Source organism: Habropoda laboriosa, unplaced genomic scaffold, assembly GCF_001263275.1.
Source record: "Habropoda laboriosa isolate 0110345459 unplaced genomic scaffold, ASM126327v1 scaffold243, whole genome shotgun sequence".
Lineage (NCBI taxonomy): Eukaryota > Metazoa > Arthropoda > Insecta > Hymenoptera > Apidae > Habropoda > Habropoda laboriosa.
The window spans coordinates 762,878-781,712 of record NW_017100433.1 but is presented as its reverse complement, the minus strand read 5'-3'; the positions used below and the strand labels follow the sequence as shown (position 1 = coordinate 781,712).

General features: G+C 42.5%; 1 protein-coding gene across 3 annotated transcripts in view; it reads left to right on the top strand.

Moving 5' to 3' along the window:
* Positions 1 to 18,835, top strand: part of LOC108575820 (cytohesin-1) — a 62,141-nt gene that overhangs the window by 36,130 nt on the left and 7,176 nt on the right. The gene's annotated exons all lie outside the window — the stretch shown is intronic.

Here is an 18,835-nt window from a genome sequence, read left to right as displayed (position 1 = left end):
ACGTGCAAGAATTTTTTTATCCGATTTTTGAGGAATTTTCGATAAATTTTTAGACGTTGCACACAGGTTCCTAAGTTTATCGTGTTTTCTTCATGTGAAATTCAATTTTCTTGATAACACACGGATCGTAGATCAGAAGGAATACATCTTTTATCCGATATTTCGTGTAAACTGGTTTAATAAGCGAACCTAATACCAGACAGTATTAGAGCACCGGATATACAGGGGGGCGAGTCTGGTCCAATAAATCGGTAATCCGGACTTCCCCTTGCCAGAGAATCAATGCCTCTGTAATCGCAGATCCAACCTGTATTCATAGTTTACGAACTACAATGGAACACCGATTATCTGCACAAAACCAGACCTTTTGGCTGGATAAATCAGCAACAATGGAAGGTCCTTCTTTCGATATCTTTTGATTATAGAAAACTGTCTGAGAATATTCTACTCGAGATTCTATTAATAGAAATCGATAGAAAAATTACCTGTACAATCGTATGTGCTCTTCAGAAATGCAAGAATTACGAGTTCGAGTAGCCTGGCCAACAGGTGGAAAAGAATTTCAAGAGGACTCTCTTTCGCTCTCTTCTTCGAGGGAGGGAAAAAAAGAAAAAACTCCGATTCATTCGTCTACTGTAAAAATTGGCCGATTGAAACCAGGCACGTGTTTTATCCAGCTTCTCGTCAGTGATCTGCCCCTACCATTATCCGAGGCTGACAAAAGAGAACGCATGTAGGTCAGGTCAGGCCTAGCACTTTACTGAAATTTCGAGTCTTCGATAAAATTCGTCGAGTTTTCACTCTTGAATCGCGCTTCGTTGCCTCGAGAGTTCGGCGATACTTCTGCAAATTCGGTTTATCGGGGAAGATTAGCCCGAATCGCGGCAAGACGTCAAACTCACTCGACGAGGCCTTGAATTTCAACGTTCTGTATTGTTAATTTCACCGGGAGAAAAATACACAACGGAGGGAAGCAAATTGTAAATCCAGCAGAGCGGTGGTATCGTTGCAAATTGATTTTCCTCATGTTTCAACGCATTGAAACTCACAAGAGTTATTCTCTACGCTGTTCCCGGTTCTCCTATCTCTTGGAAGTTTTCTTTCCCCCCGCGATGATATATTTGGATTGTACGTGAAAGGAAATCGCCAGGTCAAAACACGAGGAAAAGATATCTACGTGGTGGCCCCGGGGGCGGAAACCGCGCGTTCTATCATCGCGTTTTACGCTCGTTGTCGCTCGCGAAAAACGAACGCCGCAAATCGATTGCATTTATCTTTCTTTCTGTGCTTGCTGCACCGTGATTCGATAAAGGAAACTGTCGAGAGAGAAAGAGAGAGCGAGAAGGGTCGAACGAGTAGAACAACCGGTAGGCAGATAGTTCTATATTTTCATCCTGTAAAATGTGGTGTCTGCGGAGAGATAGAGAGAGAGAGAGGATCGAAGATTCAAGAACGCGGAAGCTCGAGGATTGCGTGCTGCTGACGGGTATCTTGGTTTTCACTTTAGATAGCTTAACAAGCCTAACTGGCGAGCCGAGCATTGATCTTGATGAGTGGGTAATCGAGCAGAGATACGTCTTTTTCCGTTTCTGGAGAACCTTGAGGATCGTGCACGCAGAAGCTGAGCATTGCGGGTAAACTCCTTGCCAAGAGTATATCTATTTATCAAGTGAACCAGTCGACGTGTTTCTGATGCGGTATTATTGTTCGTGGAATACATACCGCAAAATTTATATCACTTTGTAGCAACTTATTTTTTCTACTTAGCAACTTATTTTGTTCAGATCGATACGACGACACTTAAACCTTTGTGAAGCTACTTACTTCATATGAAACAGCGTTTATTTCTTTATAATATTTCGGCGATACGTACAACGTCCACTCGAGAGCTACAGACTGTTGCAACAGATGCGCAAGTTAATGCATTATTTTCACCGAGTTGAGCAATCGTACTTCGATTTGATTTCTAAAAGTTTCTCTACCGAGCGTAACATCCTTTCTTATTGAACGCTCACTCGGAGTATGTACACTGTCTGTTCATCTTGCCTTCTAAAATTTCTCCTCTGATATCTGTTTTCTGTCAATCTCGCCGCATATGGGCCGCCCTTAGGAACGTTCACCCCGCACACGTGCAGCCAGCCACTTTGCCACAGGCGTTCCTCGAACCCTTAATAGGAGAAAGAGCGGTATAAGTTGAATGGGACGAAATGATTTGTTAGCAAGTCTGCAGAGGTTCACTTCTTTCTCAAGCGTTGTCATTTGTTGAGGACATTAACTTAGTCGGCAGGTTTTCTTTTTTTTCCTGACAATTTTCTACATCTGAGCTTCTCAGAAATTAACGAACCTTTCGTTCATTCGTGAATCTCGAATAAGAGTCACGGGTCAAGCGTTTGCTACATTTGCCATGTAAATACTGCACCAGTTCTCAAGCATCCATTATTTGCAGATACAGTCATATGTCACGCGCACTTTACCCAAATTCAAACGCTCTTTGCACTTCCAAGGAATTTAGATATTCTCTCTTGGAAGATTGAACGCGAAATTTCCGAAATTTACGTTACAAGTAGGACACGAAAGAAAATAACCTGCTCGATCTATCTGAAAACACTCCGAATCGCCTCTTCGCTGTACTAAAGTATCGTTTACCGAGTAATGCAGCGATTTAAATACACGAATCCCCAATTACCCCGAGCAACTGGTATCGGTAACGAAATCGAAACCGGTTTCTCAGCTTTAATCGTTCCCAGAGCGGTGAGAAAAGTCGAATGAAAACGCGTTCTAGATCGCGTACGCGAGGAGGAGGCGCGGAAGATGACGAGAAGGTGACGTGTCGTGGTGAATGAACGAAGTAAATGGAATAGTAGAGGCACTAGGAGGGTGCGTTTCGTTGTGCAGGGGAAATACCGTGCCAAACGACAGCGTAACCGCGTTAAATCGCAGCGTGTTGCACTCGTGCCAATTCGACGGATATTCTAGTAGAATATCGCGAAGAAAATAGTTCGTGAAACGGTTCGAGATCTCGTGCGAGCCTTCATGACTCCTTGACAATCGATCTTGCCTTCAAACGTGTACTCCTTCGACGAGAAACAGCCTTTGAATCTTCTTAGGCGAATTCTTTCGCGACGACGGCACGTCTTCTTTCACGCTTCGTGGGTGTTCTTGGTCGATATTTTTTCATGGTCTCAAGGATGGGTGTATCTTAAGTTGGATTATGCAATACGGCTGTGTACACGTGTCTTTCAGAATTGATTCGAAAGATTGGAGTGGTTGGAACTTTTAGCGTTCGATACAATAGTGGTATCGAAGCTCGTGGTAGATAAAATAGTTGGTCAATTGCATCGAGTGAAGAAATAGATAAGAATGTGCTCCTCAGACATGATTATTCAATCATCGTGTTTATGATACTTCAATATGTCTTTCGATATGCGCGATACAATTTGAAATATTGTATCACTCCTATCTTTAAACTGTATCAAACTAACTGACCTAAACAATATCTTTAACTCTAGCTGGTGTTACTTCAAAATTTTGCAAGAAACGAGTCGTATATTTAACTTATCGAGTAATAAAAAAGTTAAAGAATAATGTACCTTCGTCAAATTTGGACAAAGTTCTTGCACTACTCTGTACGAACCTTCTACACACGCAAATAATACGGGCCACAGCTGACCCAGCTTGGTCGTCCGACGATTAAACAGACTGAAAAGGAGGAGCAATCAATCCATTTTCGTGTAAGGTCCATCCCAAAGTCCAGCGAACATCCCCATCAATATCCATCTTCCCCTGGCTGGAACTTGTTATTCAGGTCACTCGTCAAATTCGATCCCCTTATCACTTGATCCTAGCCAACCTACAGTCCCTTTCATTCCTCGAGCAACTTCATTTCTCGCGGTTCACCGGCGAATCGATATCACGGCTGCTGCATCTCCTCTCGCGGTGGGAAACGATCTCGTCCCTTGTCCCAGCGGAAAATAACTGGCATTGTCTCGGACTGGCCGACACGAAGGTGGAAAAAAGACACGGCTGATGTAGATTCCCCGAGGCTTGGCGCATTGTAAGAGAGCCTTGCATTGTTTCCTTCGGCAGCCAGAAGTATCGAGGGAAACGCAGAAAAGGAACGAAGCCTCTGTCCTTTCCTGTTCTCGTACCAACGAGGACAAGCTTCGACAGCAGTAGCCAGGAAACATCTTCCAGGGGACTTTTAAAACTGGCTGCTTTCTCGTATTCGCAATAATCCGAATGCTACCTTGGCTTCTCCGCTCTGCAGAGCCGGGAAAGTAACGAATATTACGCGGTAGCACGGATGCTTGCGAGCGTTTCGCCTTTGTTTGTCGGACCTTTAGTCGTAGGCGGTGGCCATCTTGTCGCATTGGTGCCGCTGCTGTTAGAGTACCAGGAAGTTCGCGAGAATATTTGCTCGCAACACGAAATATTTAGTTTGAATACGTTTTTTTTTTTTTTGGAGATTAAGAATTTTTGTTTTTCGATGTTTTAGGAATTTGCAAACGTTCGAAAGTGTAATATTTTCTAATTTAAATTATCGATCAGAGGTGAGATTTTTTTCGTCGATGTAGCTGGAACTTCGACAGTTTGGCAAATACCGACGTATAGATAATATGCAGATAGGGTTATTCGGCGAATTAAGTGTGCCAGGGCCACAGTTCGCTAATTCTATGAATAGAGCAGTTTCTCTCCATGTGTGCGGTTGTGTCGGTGTTTCGACAGGTTCGACGGGTATGTGCGTGTGTTTTCGGGACTCATTCGAGACAACAAAAGACGGTCGAGCGGAGCTTTTCATTTCTGGACGATTAAACGGTAGCTCGTGATTAAAAGGCTGGCTCTCATGTGGGTCAAGTGATCGGGTACACAGATCGAATTCACGTTCGTGGAAAATTCCCGGCTTCTCCTCTCCAATTGCCATCCTTTTTGCAGTAGAATCTGTATACAGTGCCGTTGAAAATAAATTCGTTTCACCTAAATTCGTTCGTGTAACTTTGCAAATTTCGGGGCAAAAAAAAAAAAAGGAAAGAAGAGTAAGAGAAAAGAAGGAAAAAAAGTCCACTTTCGCGTAACGTTCTTGTAAAAAGGGGGAAAAGGAAGAAGGGAGAAGCGGAGGGAAAATGTAAACCAGCCTGGAAATATTTGCTCCTTTTTTTCTCGAGTACAAGTGAAACAGTAGGCAGGAACGCAATTAGTGCGGTGCATTTAGCTGCAGCGGGAAACTCGTGCCTCTTTTCCCTCTGACTCCACGCTCGACCGTGTTTCTTTTCCACGAAAAAAAATGAAAGATACCCCTGTCAAGTTGAGCGGCAAACAGAAAGAAAGGTAGAAATAGAGAGGGCAGAGCGTAAATAACTGTGGCGAATGGGCCAGAGACACACGAATTGCATCCTGGAAGAAGCAACGAGGAAGAGCATGGTTATATCGCGATGCGTACAGGATGTGCGATAAGAAATTGACGCGCTTCCTTTTCACGCTGATTGGGGAATCGCGTTAATTTCCAGGCCTGTGCTCTTTGATAACTTGCCAGAACGATAAAATACCAGGGACACTGTTATTACATTCACGACGTGTGCATTAAAGGGTTTTCTTAATAGCCACATAAATTAGACGGTAACGTTATCGACAAATCGATCGCAGTTATCAAGATAAAATCCCAAGGACCGTGTTACCAGACAAATTGCTATCAATCTCACGATCAACAGACGCGCCACATAATGCATCGCACATACGTTTTCCGTTCGATATTACGTAAGTATTTATCGCGAAAGCGGTGATAATGCTCGCACACACACAGCTCGATTCGCGAATGATTCATCGTTTCGCGATGCTCCTCTATCTGGAAGAGACATAAAATGCAAATTGCCATCGCATCCAGCGCGTGATCTCGCATTGTTCGGCTAGAAGGAAAGCTGAAAGACGTCGGAGATAAATTGACAATGGTTAAATGTTAAATTCCGCGTAATAACGATGCGAAAATTCGTGTCATCGGAGAAAGGGGTAGAGAGAGAGAGAGAGAGAGAGAAAGAGTGAGAGTCAGCGTCTAAAATACTTAGAATTCCTCGTCGAATACTCGTATCGTTAAACATATCTGCCTAGCACACGTCACCCTTCCAAACTGTTATTCAAATATCTCAGGAACACTATCTTCTTCGCGGTATTAACATCGAAATATTATTCGGTGGAAAAATCTTGCGAACGTTTTCATTGTCGCGAAATAAGGACGCTGATTAATTATTCGATTTCAACCTGAGTCGGTTCATGGTCCGTCAAGATGGCGGTCTCACGAAGGCTTCCTATGTGGCGAACGGTAGGCAGTTCGTTTATCGCATGACGCATTGTCACCGGCTGAATTAATTGGTGGGGTCGCGTAAGGACAGCAGTATTTTCTGTCGATGATGACAAACACGTTTATTAGCAATGCTAACCATACGACACCTTGCACGGTTGTGCATGCCTCGGACGTTTCTTCGAAGCGTTACATGAAAAGAATCGTAGCTTGTCTACGTCGTGTGTTACCCTTTAATCTTCAACTTTCCCAGCTGAGCAACGTTTATCTTCTTCCCGTGTAACGCTCAACACTTGGAATACGATGTATTAACACAGTATGGATTACGTGTCCGATAACATCTCGATAGTATTTTCATTCGTGGATAGAAAGAGAAGTTTCTGTGTAAAGATCGTCGATTATCAAGTGTCTCGATCTTGCGGCACAGGATGTTTCCGTTCCCAGGAAATAATTAATTTTCGTGTACCAGTCGACTTTATCTCGAATCGTAAAATTTCAACGTAGCTGAAAACTTTACGAGATCTTTGATCGTAAAGTCGAAGAGGAGAAGGTCCTCCTCGTGTGTGTGTTGTTTCGTTCCGAATCTGCTTCAGGTCACTGGTCTTACGGCTCATTATGCACCCTCCGTCAAGTACCAATTAAATTCCGTCAGAAGTTAAAAGCAACAGTGTTCATTGATGAACACGACCATCTGAAAATCGTTCTATATTTGGCGGTAACTAGAGAGTTGTATAAAAAAAACGTACTAATAGGGGCATCTTCAGATATCGTCAGGTGAAAATACGCTTAAAAGGGGTAATCGAGGTAAAAGTGGTAGCGCTCTCGATTCGCTCGAAGGGAGTAATTTGTTGGACGGAGAGGAGGTCAGTGTATGGACGATTAAATAAAAGTCTCCATGGGGTAGTTGTGTAAAAATAAAGATCACCCTCGCGCGCCACGAAGTAAGTAGCGCGCGCATGTGTGTGTGTGTGCCGTTTAGGTGAATTAAATGGAGTATGTAAACTTCTTAATCGTCTCGTTTATATTTCACTGGACGATGAAAAAAAAAAGCATCTGAGATAATTGTAAATCAACGGAGAAATTGAGTTACAATAATTGATCTCGCGGTCAATGTTCTAAATAACGAGGGAAAACAGGAAGACGAATTGGAACAATGAAGATGGTTACGTATAAAGAGCCACCAGTTGATCTAAAGACAAATATAGCCGCGTAGCTGTGTTATTTTCGAAACGAAGAAGAGAGGAGCTCGTAAAAGAAGCAACGCGGTGCGTAACGGGGTTAACAATTACGCTGAAGCGTCTACTCTCGGGCGAGATTCATTAGAGTTAAGGTTAAGGTTCATTAAACTCGCACGGAGGATGGGGAGAAGAGAATGCAAGTCTAACAGGCGAGTTTTATTATAGAGAGCCCAGCAATTTTTGCGATAGCATCGTTTAAGCGTTCCCATGTAAATTACAATGGCCCTCGATACAAACTGGCGAGCAGTTATGCGCGATTTCCTTCCTTCTTCTATCTTAACTATACTGAAAATGTAGCGTAACTGCTGCTTTTTCCTCTGTGCCTTCGAACACTGCGAAAAAGATGGTAGCTATAGGTGTACATATATTATTCATTGTGAAAGAGCGATGTATATGGCAGACTTGCCTATTTACGAGTTGATATTTCACAGGGTAATCGTGAAATATTCATTCAACGAATATTTCATAAACTTTCAATTAAGAATAGCTTATTAGAACTGCAGTTTCACATGGTTTTTCTCCCGACAATCATCTGTTCTTTATTAAAAAGAACGACCGTTTCAAGTACCGAAACCAAGTTGAAGGGGGACGAATAATTCCAGTGCCATCCACGAAACCACATTGGCAATTCTAGATGTAGGTGGAATTTTTCCGAGTCTTTTGCGAAAAGAAAGTTTCAGGTCGGTAGCTGGCCAACCGCTTCAACCAACGTCGCCTTCTTCTTCTATTTTCGTTTTATATTGTTCTTCAGAATCTGCTGTATACAAAAGATCCAGTTAGCAAAAAACACCCCAATTAAATTCTCAAAAGCACTTTCTCCATTAGGAAAAGCATGCATCGGTAGACCGGAAGTCATCGTCGAATCCAGTCTCACCGCTCCTCATTCAGGAGGTATGTACGCTACGCCCTTGGGTCGGTGTTACTCAAGGTCGAATCGAGAGCTGGCGATCGATTTTACCATGAGACACACACACACAGTGAGAGAAACACAGACGGTTCGTATTTTCGCTAAGTCTCTATGGACGTTGCGTGATGTGTGTAGCAGCAGTGGAGAGACGAGCGCGAGAGTCAGGCTGTTTTCTCACGCATCGGACGTGGAGGATGGAAAACGGTATATAAGCAAAGGCATATAGCCAGCAGGACGAAGCCAGAGGGCCGGATGCGAGAGCCGAGAAACGGACAAAAGAAACGCGGCTGCATAACAGACAATACCACTGTGCTGCACAGACGACCAACTTATTGTCCGTGGCTCGGGCTATATCGCCGCGGTCGCCCGTTAACGAGGTCCATCGAAGACAACGAGAGCCCACTTCCGGCCGCGCGCCTGTGCCTTTTTTTCCGACTACTGACACAACGCCACGCCAGTTCCAATCTCTTCTTTTTCTCTTCGTTTCTTCTCGAGTAACCCTTTCACCGAAAGGGAAAGGACGAATGGGGAAGGCTGATTCTTGAGGTTTGAGACATTGTCGAGGAGCAACGAGTCGATCTTTCTTCCACCGCCACTGATTTCTTCGAGTTGCAATTTTTTGGTGTTAGGAGAGTTTATACGTAGTAGTAAAGAAAAAGAGGTAGGCAGCATGAAGAGTGCGGTAGATTCTTAACGATAACTTAACGATAATCGGTACAATGCAAATGAGTGAAAAAAAAATGAATTCGTAGATAATTCGAGGAATGTAAATGTAGAGAATGCGAGGAGGAGAAAAACTGGCGTGGAGATTAACGCGAAGACGGTTGAGAGGAGACGCACGTGATTAGCAGAAATTTCATTCGAAGCAAAAAGGGTGTGTGCACCGAGGGTGAAGTTTTTCTACCTTCCCTGCGGGACATTATCGCCCCTCCGATCAGCCTATAGGGAAAGGGCCACACCTTCCGCAGACGTATATACACCCGTGGCTTAACGACCGAGACACTCGCTCGCGTTTCCACGTGGATGTTTTCGCACTTTAGGCCCTTGACACGCCGAGACATTCGTCTCTTCATTGTTCCTCTTCGCCCTTAGGCCAGAATGGATTTTATCGTCGTTTCTCCAACCGTTATTCCCCTCTCCTTTCGGTCTCTAACATTCGAAATTCGTTTTCGGTGGAATTTTCCAGTGAAATATTTTCTACTCGGAAATTTCGTTTCACGTTCAGAAAGATTCTTTATCTAATAGCAGAAACGTTGAATTTGGTTCCAGAGGTCTGCGCATCCGTGGTTTTGACCCTTGCGTACCTTTATTAACCCCTTCGGAATGGTTAAAGCCCTACCGTAAAGATAGGGCAACTCGAGGGTTCCTTTACCCGACAGTAAACATCGCAGGGGTGGCTCAACCGTACAACGCCCTCCAGATAAACTGATATCCTTTACTTAAAAACACAGTACTCCCTCGAAATAGTGAAATTCAACGGTCCTGCGTCTGCATTAAAATAATCTAAAATATCCACAATTTTCTTTATCTTAATCCTGCTAACGAAGATACAGAATATCCAAATAGGGAGCTATTTTTGTGTAAGTTCGAGTACTTATCGATATCCTCTAAGAAAATTTATCGATCTAACTGTTACACGTATCTCGAATCTCCTGCAACTTAATCTTAATTCTGGCAACAAAGAAATAGGAAGTTTGGAAAAGAGGGACATTTCACATGGTATTTTTAGTTTGTACTCCCTGCTCGGCGGTGGTCGTAGCGCAGAAATAAAAGACATGCCTCGAAGCGGCGCGGAGAAATTCCTCTTTTTCCCCGTGAACGAACCGTCGCGTCGATCGCGGAACCTGAATAACAAATAGAGCGGCGTAAAACGCGCTTAATACGGCCGTTCTACCCAGGACAACGTCTTCTCTCCCCCTCTTTTTCGCGTTATTATCGAGGGCTATAGCCACCTCCAGGAGGGTGTATCATGCACACAGCTTTCCTGTCGTTCACCTTTTGCACCCCTGCCTTTTACAAACAACCATACTCGATCGAATTTATCTAACGTCTGTACGTTCCAAGAAGCGACCTCGGTGTACAGTGTATTCGACTTAATTAGAGTGGAATTAACCTAATGAATTTAGGAGTTAGCCTAATGAATTTTTTGCGATACTTTGGGAATTTAAAATCCTTATCTATTCTATTTCTTTCCGGAACCACTGAAATCTCGTTGATAAATCTATGGACGAATGACGAATTTAAAGTTGACAACGTGAGATGAATTTTTACAATTGAAGTTCAAAAGTAGCAGAGTGAAAATTATGACGTTAGGTTTGTCAGACCTTGGCAGACCAACCTGAGGTTGAAACGTGAGCGTTGCAAGGTACGTAGGTACACAAGATTGAAATTACGTTGACGTTCAGTTATGTTCTTGTGAAACGGCGCGGCACTATATAATCCACGTGGATATTAATGAACAATGAATGCGACTGTTATAGTCAATGAGATGTGACGTTTGAAGGAATAATTGACGCAGAACACGTGCTCTATCGGTGGAATATTAAAATAGCGCGGTCTGTGCCGCGTCAGTTTTCGGTAGCATTCAACGAAGCGTGTACCTGTCGTTTAAAATTGATACCAGAAATCGAGCAGAACGTAAAGGAGTAATTACACCCATCATCCGAAATAGGTCTAATTAAATGGACAATCGAAGAGCAACAATTCCTGCGTTAAACTTTGTTTTTCAACAGCTGCCTAGTACAAACAATACGCGAACGAAGAGTTCGAATAGAACTGCTCTCGACAACTTTTCCCCGTTAGAAAACGTGAAAAAAAATATCGGCGCCTAAAAGTTTCTACCGGTAGCGAGCAAACCAATGACAAAAGGAAAAAAAAAATAGATAGAAAAAGAGAGTGGACAAACAGCAACCGGTGCTCTCAGCCTGTTCGAACTGGGAAACGTTCATCGTGTTTGCAGCGTTTTCCCCGACGGGGGTGGCGGTTGGATAAATATTTTATGGTCGCGTGTTCGCGTCATTTTCCATCGAAGATCGCCGAGGGTATCGTGCGAACGTGTTCACGTCATTTGCAGGCGTTCATCGATTTTTCTCCTCCTTCGCGTTACAGAGTCCCTGGTGAAAAAAAGAAGATCTTCAATAAAATCTCTCTCTCTCTCGTCCCTGTGCGGTCGTTTCGCGAGCGAACGAAACGAACGAAGGTTTAATCTTCGTCGAGACAGAGAGGATATCGAACGGTGCGCAACTCCGGAAAGCAGTCGACACTCTTTTCAGCCGTTTCCTTCTGCTTTCCGTGCGAGCCTCCAGACTTCTTTCATACAGCCCTCGCGTTTGCACGATGAGCCCTGTGAGAAAAGTTGCAATCATTGTCTCGATGCGAGAATTCTGAGAACGGCGTGATTAGGATGGTTACAGGGTAAATGCCATTGTTGCAAACTGGTGTATATGTAATATAAATCCTTGGAAGAAATTGACGTGTAGTCGGCGGAAGAAATGTAGCGAGGTCGTGAGGTCAGGTGTCGAATCGACAGAAACTTGAGAAGATGAGAGTTAAGAAAGCAGGTATACTTTAGTTTCGATTGAGTCTCAAATGGGAAACGTAATAAGCTGTGAACTGACTAATGCTTTAATTTACGACTCGATATATTTCTTCCACCGACTGTACATATGGGAATTCAAGGTTTTCAAATTGCTCTACGATCTGATATCCCTTTGAACGAATCTACCGATTAACCTTAAACCTTGACTCTAACGATAAATCTCTAATTTCCAATCCGTATCTTCACCGTTAATTGTTCATTTCACATCTCATCTCTGCTCGACCGTTTAGTTGTACATAAGTTGGACACAGTAGCAACTCTAGTTGACTTAAAATCCCTGTAACAAGGACAATATTTCAAGTATAAGAGGATCGTTCCGTGTAATAATTGAAATTTAAGTTAAAATCTGGATGCTTCTTGAAAAAGATATTTGTCGTAGACAATCCCGCTGCATTCCGGCAGAGGTCGAAGATCTCTAAAGATACCAGGAAAATAATTACAGCCGGCGAAGCCGTTTGCTCTTCAGGGTCTTCCGCCGACTCGTTTCCACTGTCTTTCGTCGTCCTTTGCATAACATCTCACATTCTTCTTCTTCCTTTTTTCCCAACGTTACTATTTTTTTCTTCTTCCCATCAATTCATAAATCTTCTCCGTTGTTTTCTTTTATTATCCACCTTGCGTAACGTTAGACAAAATGACTCACTTGAGCATCAAGCCGTCTTCCTTAATTTTCAATCATAATATTTCTCTGGTATCGAGAATGTTTATCCAGAAACGCGATCTTTCGGTTACGCCGAGTATCCTTCCCATATTTTACAAGCAAACAGGCCTCTCGGCCAGTGGCGTTTTCTACTGTAACGAAATACGAAGTGGCTCGTGTCGACAAGCGACGAAAGGGACGTCTCTGCGTGTACACGCGTCATGGACGCGTGGAACGCGTCGTGAATGTATCCGGTTAAAAATAAACTTGTACTTCCTTGGGCGTAGGGCCCCGATAAACAGCATTTTTCGACGGGATGACTAAGAGGAAGTGGAAAATTTACTCCTGCCACGGACCCACGAATTCCTCTTCTGTCCCCTTTTCTATCGTTTCGAGCAAATTCGTCTGCGTCCATCTGTCTCCTCTTTAAATGCTCGACTTGCACGTAATTAACCCTTTGCTCTCGGAAAGTTTGCAAATCGGATCTTTGAAATATTTTAAAATTACCGTAAATACAAACCATACTATTTTATTTAAATATTCAACGTATTCTCTGTTTCACTATGGCAATCAAATTTATAGAGATCCCGTAGATCTGCTCTCTGATTTGATCAATTATTTACCAAATGACGATTACTTAATGTCACTCCTCAGTCGCCACTCGATTGCAAAGGGTTAACACTTCAAAATGCACAATTTTTATTTTATTTTATGCATTTTATTTATATTTCATACAATTTCAAGTGAAAATGCACCTGTTTCTCCAATTAGTCGTGGAATGACTATTTTCTAAAGTCGTCATTTTTTCGACCTGAGTCATCTTCACCTCAGGTCCTACACCTTTTTTTCTGTATACCTGAAGCAGTTGCCACACACCGTCCTCCAGAGTTTCTAAAACGCTCGAAATAGAACGTATCCCTGTGTAAAAATGCAATTCCATCTAGTAAAAATAAAACACTTACTCAACAGTTGTACTTTCTCTCGGCAGAATTACATACATCGCGATTACCGTTCGTTCTGAGCAACAACTAATAAAGAAAAGAGGAAAAAACTAAGAATACGATTCCTCAGTTCGATGCACTCACGATGTTAAGTAATAGGCTTGAAATTACAAACACGCGCAATTAAGTCTAACAAACTCGACCGTTGTACTCACTTACCTCGGCCAGGTTGATTACCGAACGAACGGAAGAGGAACCTTCGTGAAATTCCATTCGGTACGAAACCTATCGCGATTGCAAATCGAAACTTATCCGTAGGGGTAAAACGGAAGAATTGTAGAAGTTCACAATTAAGTTGAAGAACTTTTAGAAATCAGGTTAACAATTCATCACGGCTGAGAATATAGCGAGAGATCGTTGAACAATTTGCCCGCGTAAGCATTCTGGAAATATCGCGGTGCGCGAGAGAAAGAAAGCTAGCTATGAACATTAATTAGGCCGGATATCCTTTTGTCGGTAATTAAGCAGGATTTATCCCTCTGTCGAACAAAAATGAGAACTTTTTCCTATCCTCTACACCCTCGTTTCTCTTCTCTCCCTTTTTTCTTTTGTAATTTTATTTTGCGACCAGTTAGGTAATTTTTCGAAAAAGTTTCACGAGCCTCTTGAACGTGGAAACCTTGCCTGAAGATTCGTTCACGACGCATCAGAGACGCCGAGTTGCGTTCGAGCGGTATGAAATTAACGGGCTAGAGAAAAAGAGGAAAATTTCCTTGTTTAATCGAAATTCCCGCCACTGTTTCACGTTCGAGACTGCTGTTAATTAAAAACTTACGGGGAGAGTGTGCGCCTATTGTGCGGGATAGGATCGATTCGAATGTAAAAATTCCGCGAGAAAATCACGCCGGTAATTTCCCTATTGAATATTCCCCTATTATTTCCAGGACGAATAAATCACGAGTTAACGTCGTTTTATGGATTTTCATGCGGTAATTGGAGAAGTTTGTTCGGTGACTTTTGAGCATCGCTGTTGTGTATCCGTGATACCGCTCAAATTCTAGCGCAGTTAAGAAGATACTTGGCAAGATTGCAATGCCTAAAGCTATTTTCTGAAACGCATTTATTCCCATCAATCGCCTCGGACCCATTTCCACCTACAAAGAACTCGCCTGTGTTACACACCGTCTTTTGACGGATCTCATTGTCAGAGATATTGTCAGGAAATTGCCAGAAGTTGTGCTGATCTTTACACATTGGAATTGCTATTTTTAAAAGCTTATCGTCAGACATCGTTTCAACGAAACTTCAACACGTTTGCTGCAGACCAAATCCGTAGGCTGTTATCACGGCGATACGCGTAAATTGACGTACGTATTCGTTTTTCATGTATGCACAAATTAACAATGAAATTTCGTGATAAACTTTTGTAATAATTCACGCGTATAAAGTTTTATTATACGACATGGAAATACATTTTGTATGAAAATTGGCGTATAGTATCGTGGGTAATGAAAATTCGATCAACAGTGAACGTGTTAACGCACAATTTTACGTACGTATTATCGTTCCAGTTTTATTAAAAGGCTATCAGAAGGTTATTCCTTTAGCAATAAATGAAGAAGATACAGGGTGATTCATTTTCGACTTTCGAAGAATAGACAAATAATGGAAAGAAAAAAGAAGGCTGTTTCTTTAACCCTTTGCGGACGGAGGACTGTACTGCTTTTAAAAACCAAATCGTATCGAAATAATATTTTCATTAGGTACACTCACCTACATAAATTAATGACCACGTCAACTATTTGCATCGTTCTCAAAGGGTTAATAGCAAATAAAATAATTAACGTGAATCTAATATTGATATTGAATTCAGTGCCTTTTCTCACAAACTTAAATGTTGACTTACACAAAGTCAAACACAATTTTAACCATCTCCATTATTTTGAACGAGTTTTTTCTATTTAACGAGCAACTAACGAATTCCATCTCTGAAAAAGTGTGACAGTTTCGAGTCGATAAAGTCTTCGAGACTTTCTGAAAAGAGGCACCGAATTAACAATACAAAAACACTGTCTATATCGAGGTTCCATGAGTATTTTGCGTAGTAAATACCAAGTAAAAAGAGAAAGAAAAAGAACAAAGAATTACACTAAAAATGGCGGCAGATGGACAGGAAAAGTTCACGCAGGGAGAAAGCTCGATGCATAAACTACGATGAACGAAACCGCTGAACTGGTCGATTTCTCCGACGAAAAGTTTCCTCGTCCGCCGCGGCGATGTCGCAATTAAGAGGCGTGACAGCGTTTTTCCGGAAGCGTCTGATCCCGGATTAAGGTCGGAGGTGGTGTGTTCCGGGACGTGGCCGGGTCAAAACATAACCGTGAGAGACACACACATGTCGTGGTTCGCGCGCGACAATGCTGGAAATATTATTCCGTCGTTTCTCGTTTCAATTTTTCTCCCTTTTTCCTCGACGAATGAAAATGCATATACGCTCGTTTTCATCTCGTTCATCGTACACACACGCGCCACTTCCTTCATTCTTTTTTTTTTCCCCATCTTTACTGCTCCTTCTTCTTTTTTTCATTCTTTTTCTTCAGCTTTACGGGAAATTGTATTTCGCCTTGATTTCCGTAATTGTAATTTTCCTGGTACGCACGAACGTTCCGCGGAATTGGTGTGCTGCGAACCCTTTGAACGGGCATTTTTGCTTTGTACTTTTCAGCTTGCTCGTTAACATCGAATTAGAAGGATATTTATATGGATGATGTGGGGAGTTGCGAGTGTCGATTGAAATTCTCGTGGAAATCTGAAATCGTCTGTGAATATTGCTGCGTTCGACGTTACCTTCAGGTGATAAGAGTAACTATACGCAAGAATCTGCAACACTACTTTATTCTGTGTAATACTTAATAAAAAAAATGTAATAATTAATCGGTCTAAACTCAGAGAAATCTCGCTAATGACTCTACTTCTTTATTTTATCAAAGTTACTGGTCAGCAAGGACCGGTAGTAGATAAATACTTTTCTTCTTATCGATCGAGGTCAAGTTCACGACGTTCATTTGCAGCGCGTAACAATATCGTCTTAAAATATGTAGCTATTGGACATAAATTTGATATTTGTTTGAACCGCGATACGAATCAGAAGCGTGAAACTCGGCCAAGAGTCGTTAAACACAGAGACGACGAATTGAACCGTGAAATCTAGGTTCGCGCAAACTTGATAAAAAAGATCGTGCGACCGAGATGACCCATTACAGAGGCATAAATTTTCTGGAGGATCGAATTTCTCGCTAACGAGCGTTTAACTGACCGTACGAAATCAAACTCGAACGTCTCCTGTATTCTACACACACATGATGTCTTCTCTCTGTGGAAAATTCGACGAAAATCGCGCGCAGATTTTTTCCATCGGTTTCATTCACAACGGGAGAGATAATTCTGTAAGAATCATCCGATCGAGCACTTTCAATGATCGCGACGGAGTAACTTTGACGCGGAGTTTGACGTGGGAACGTAAAAGGAGACGAGAATCCGCGGAATGCCCTCCAAATCCGGCGTGTGCGAGCGGGAAATACCGCAGAAGGAAATTGCAGCACGACTGGTAGACTCGAGCACGCGGCAGGAAGTCCGCGTACTTGTACGTGCAATGGCTGGTGTAACGTTCACGTTTTATAAACTAATGCAACCTCGAGTAGAATGTGTAATTACTCCCTTTTTTCTGTCGCGTTGCAGTGTTTTAAAGGTTCGAGGAAGTGGAAGAATTCGATATGGAAAAGTGTGGTGGATATAGGCTGTGTCGAATATTTGATCGCTCAAGGTTGCTCGCCCCACTTTTAGACTTCAACCCTTTCTGGCTTTTCTATGGCTCATCTTTGACCACTATGTTTCCGTTGAACGGACAGTTTTATCGCAAATACGCTACCACTGAACGAGACAGCTATGGCGTGAACTCCACTTCACCGGATAAGGAGTATAGTAGTTAAATTTTGCCGTACAATGTAACAAATTGGCGGGAAGAATAAGTAATAAGTAATAACACTTTATAAAATTGCTTGATAATAGAATTTTGTGTGGAAGATTTCAAAACAGTGAGGGTCCAACGATGGACGACTGTAGTCGTCGTTAGTATCGAAAGGGTTAAGCACCAAACACGACTCGTTGCTTACTTTATGAATTTTCGTAAGCTATAGTAGAGGTGTAAAAAAAGTTACACTCCGTCTTTATCCAATTTCTTGGAGTAAATTTCTAAAGCAATAGATGCTCTATTTTCTTCTGTCTTCCTCGTTATCGGAACGGTTTTTCATCTTTCCAATGACTGTTCATTTTCGTTGAAACGAGGAGGACTGCAAGTGCGATAACTGGTGCTAATCCTACGCTATAGTGCACAAGTTCTCGTGTCCTTTCTCATTAACACGCGTCATGAACGAGGTTGGGATAAACGCCGCGTGGGAGGGACACTCCTGTGTGACACTCGTGACGCTTCCCCCGCGATATTCACCCTTGGAAAGTTCTTCGCTTATCTAGATCGGAAAGATGAGAGCGCGCGCCAGGTGAAGGACTTCCTTTAAACGCAGGCGATTTTTAGAAACGGTCGAGGAGGGTGGTTGAAGGCGGGACGGAAATAGAAGCGAGGAGAATAAACTACCGATGTTGCGGAAAATCGTTTAATTCCGCCGAAATTCTTTTACCAGTTCACTCGGACCGATCGTACGACCGTATAATTAGTTCAAACATTACGAGAGACTCGAGGGTTTAACGAGATCTGCCGTTGACTTTAAATTGAGAAATATTTAACAAAAAGAAGAAAAAAGAAGAAAAAAGTCAAATTGTAAAGTAATTACAAGAACGTTCGATTTTATCGAATTTCTCGACCTCCTTTCAAGTTTACTCCACGATCAACTTGGTTCCACCAAAGGACCTTCAGTTTCTTCGAACTCTACCGTGGCAAATTGAGTTACCTGGCCTTCCAACTCCTCCTTCTTATAATCTATTCATCCTTACAAAAAACTTCCTCGAGAAAACATTTCCATGTCCGAATGAACTACCTCGGAGCGTCCTGAGAACCTTCAGTCTAACCGAACGCCCTTATCACATTTGTAGGAATCGAGGAAAAAGAAAGTCCCAGGTCTTACGTCGCGCTGACCAGCGATGTGCCTTTACCAACGTCACCAACCATAACCTTCCCAGAGCTCTTGATACTCCTACATTCTACTCGC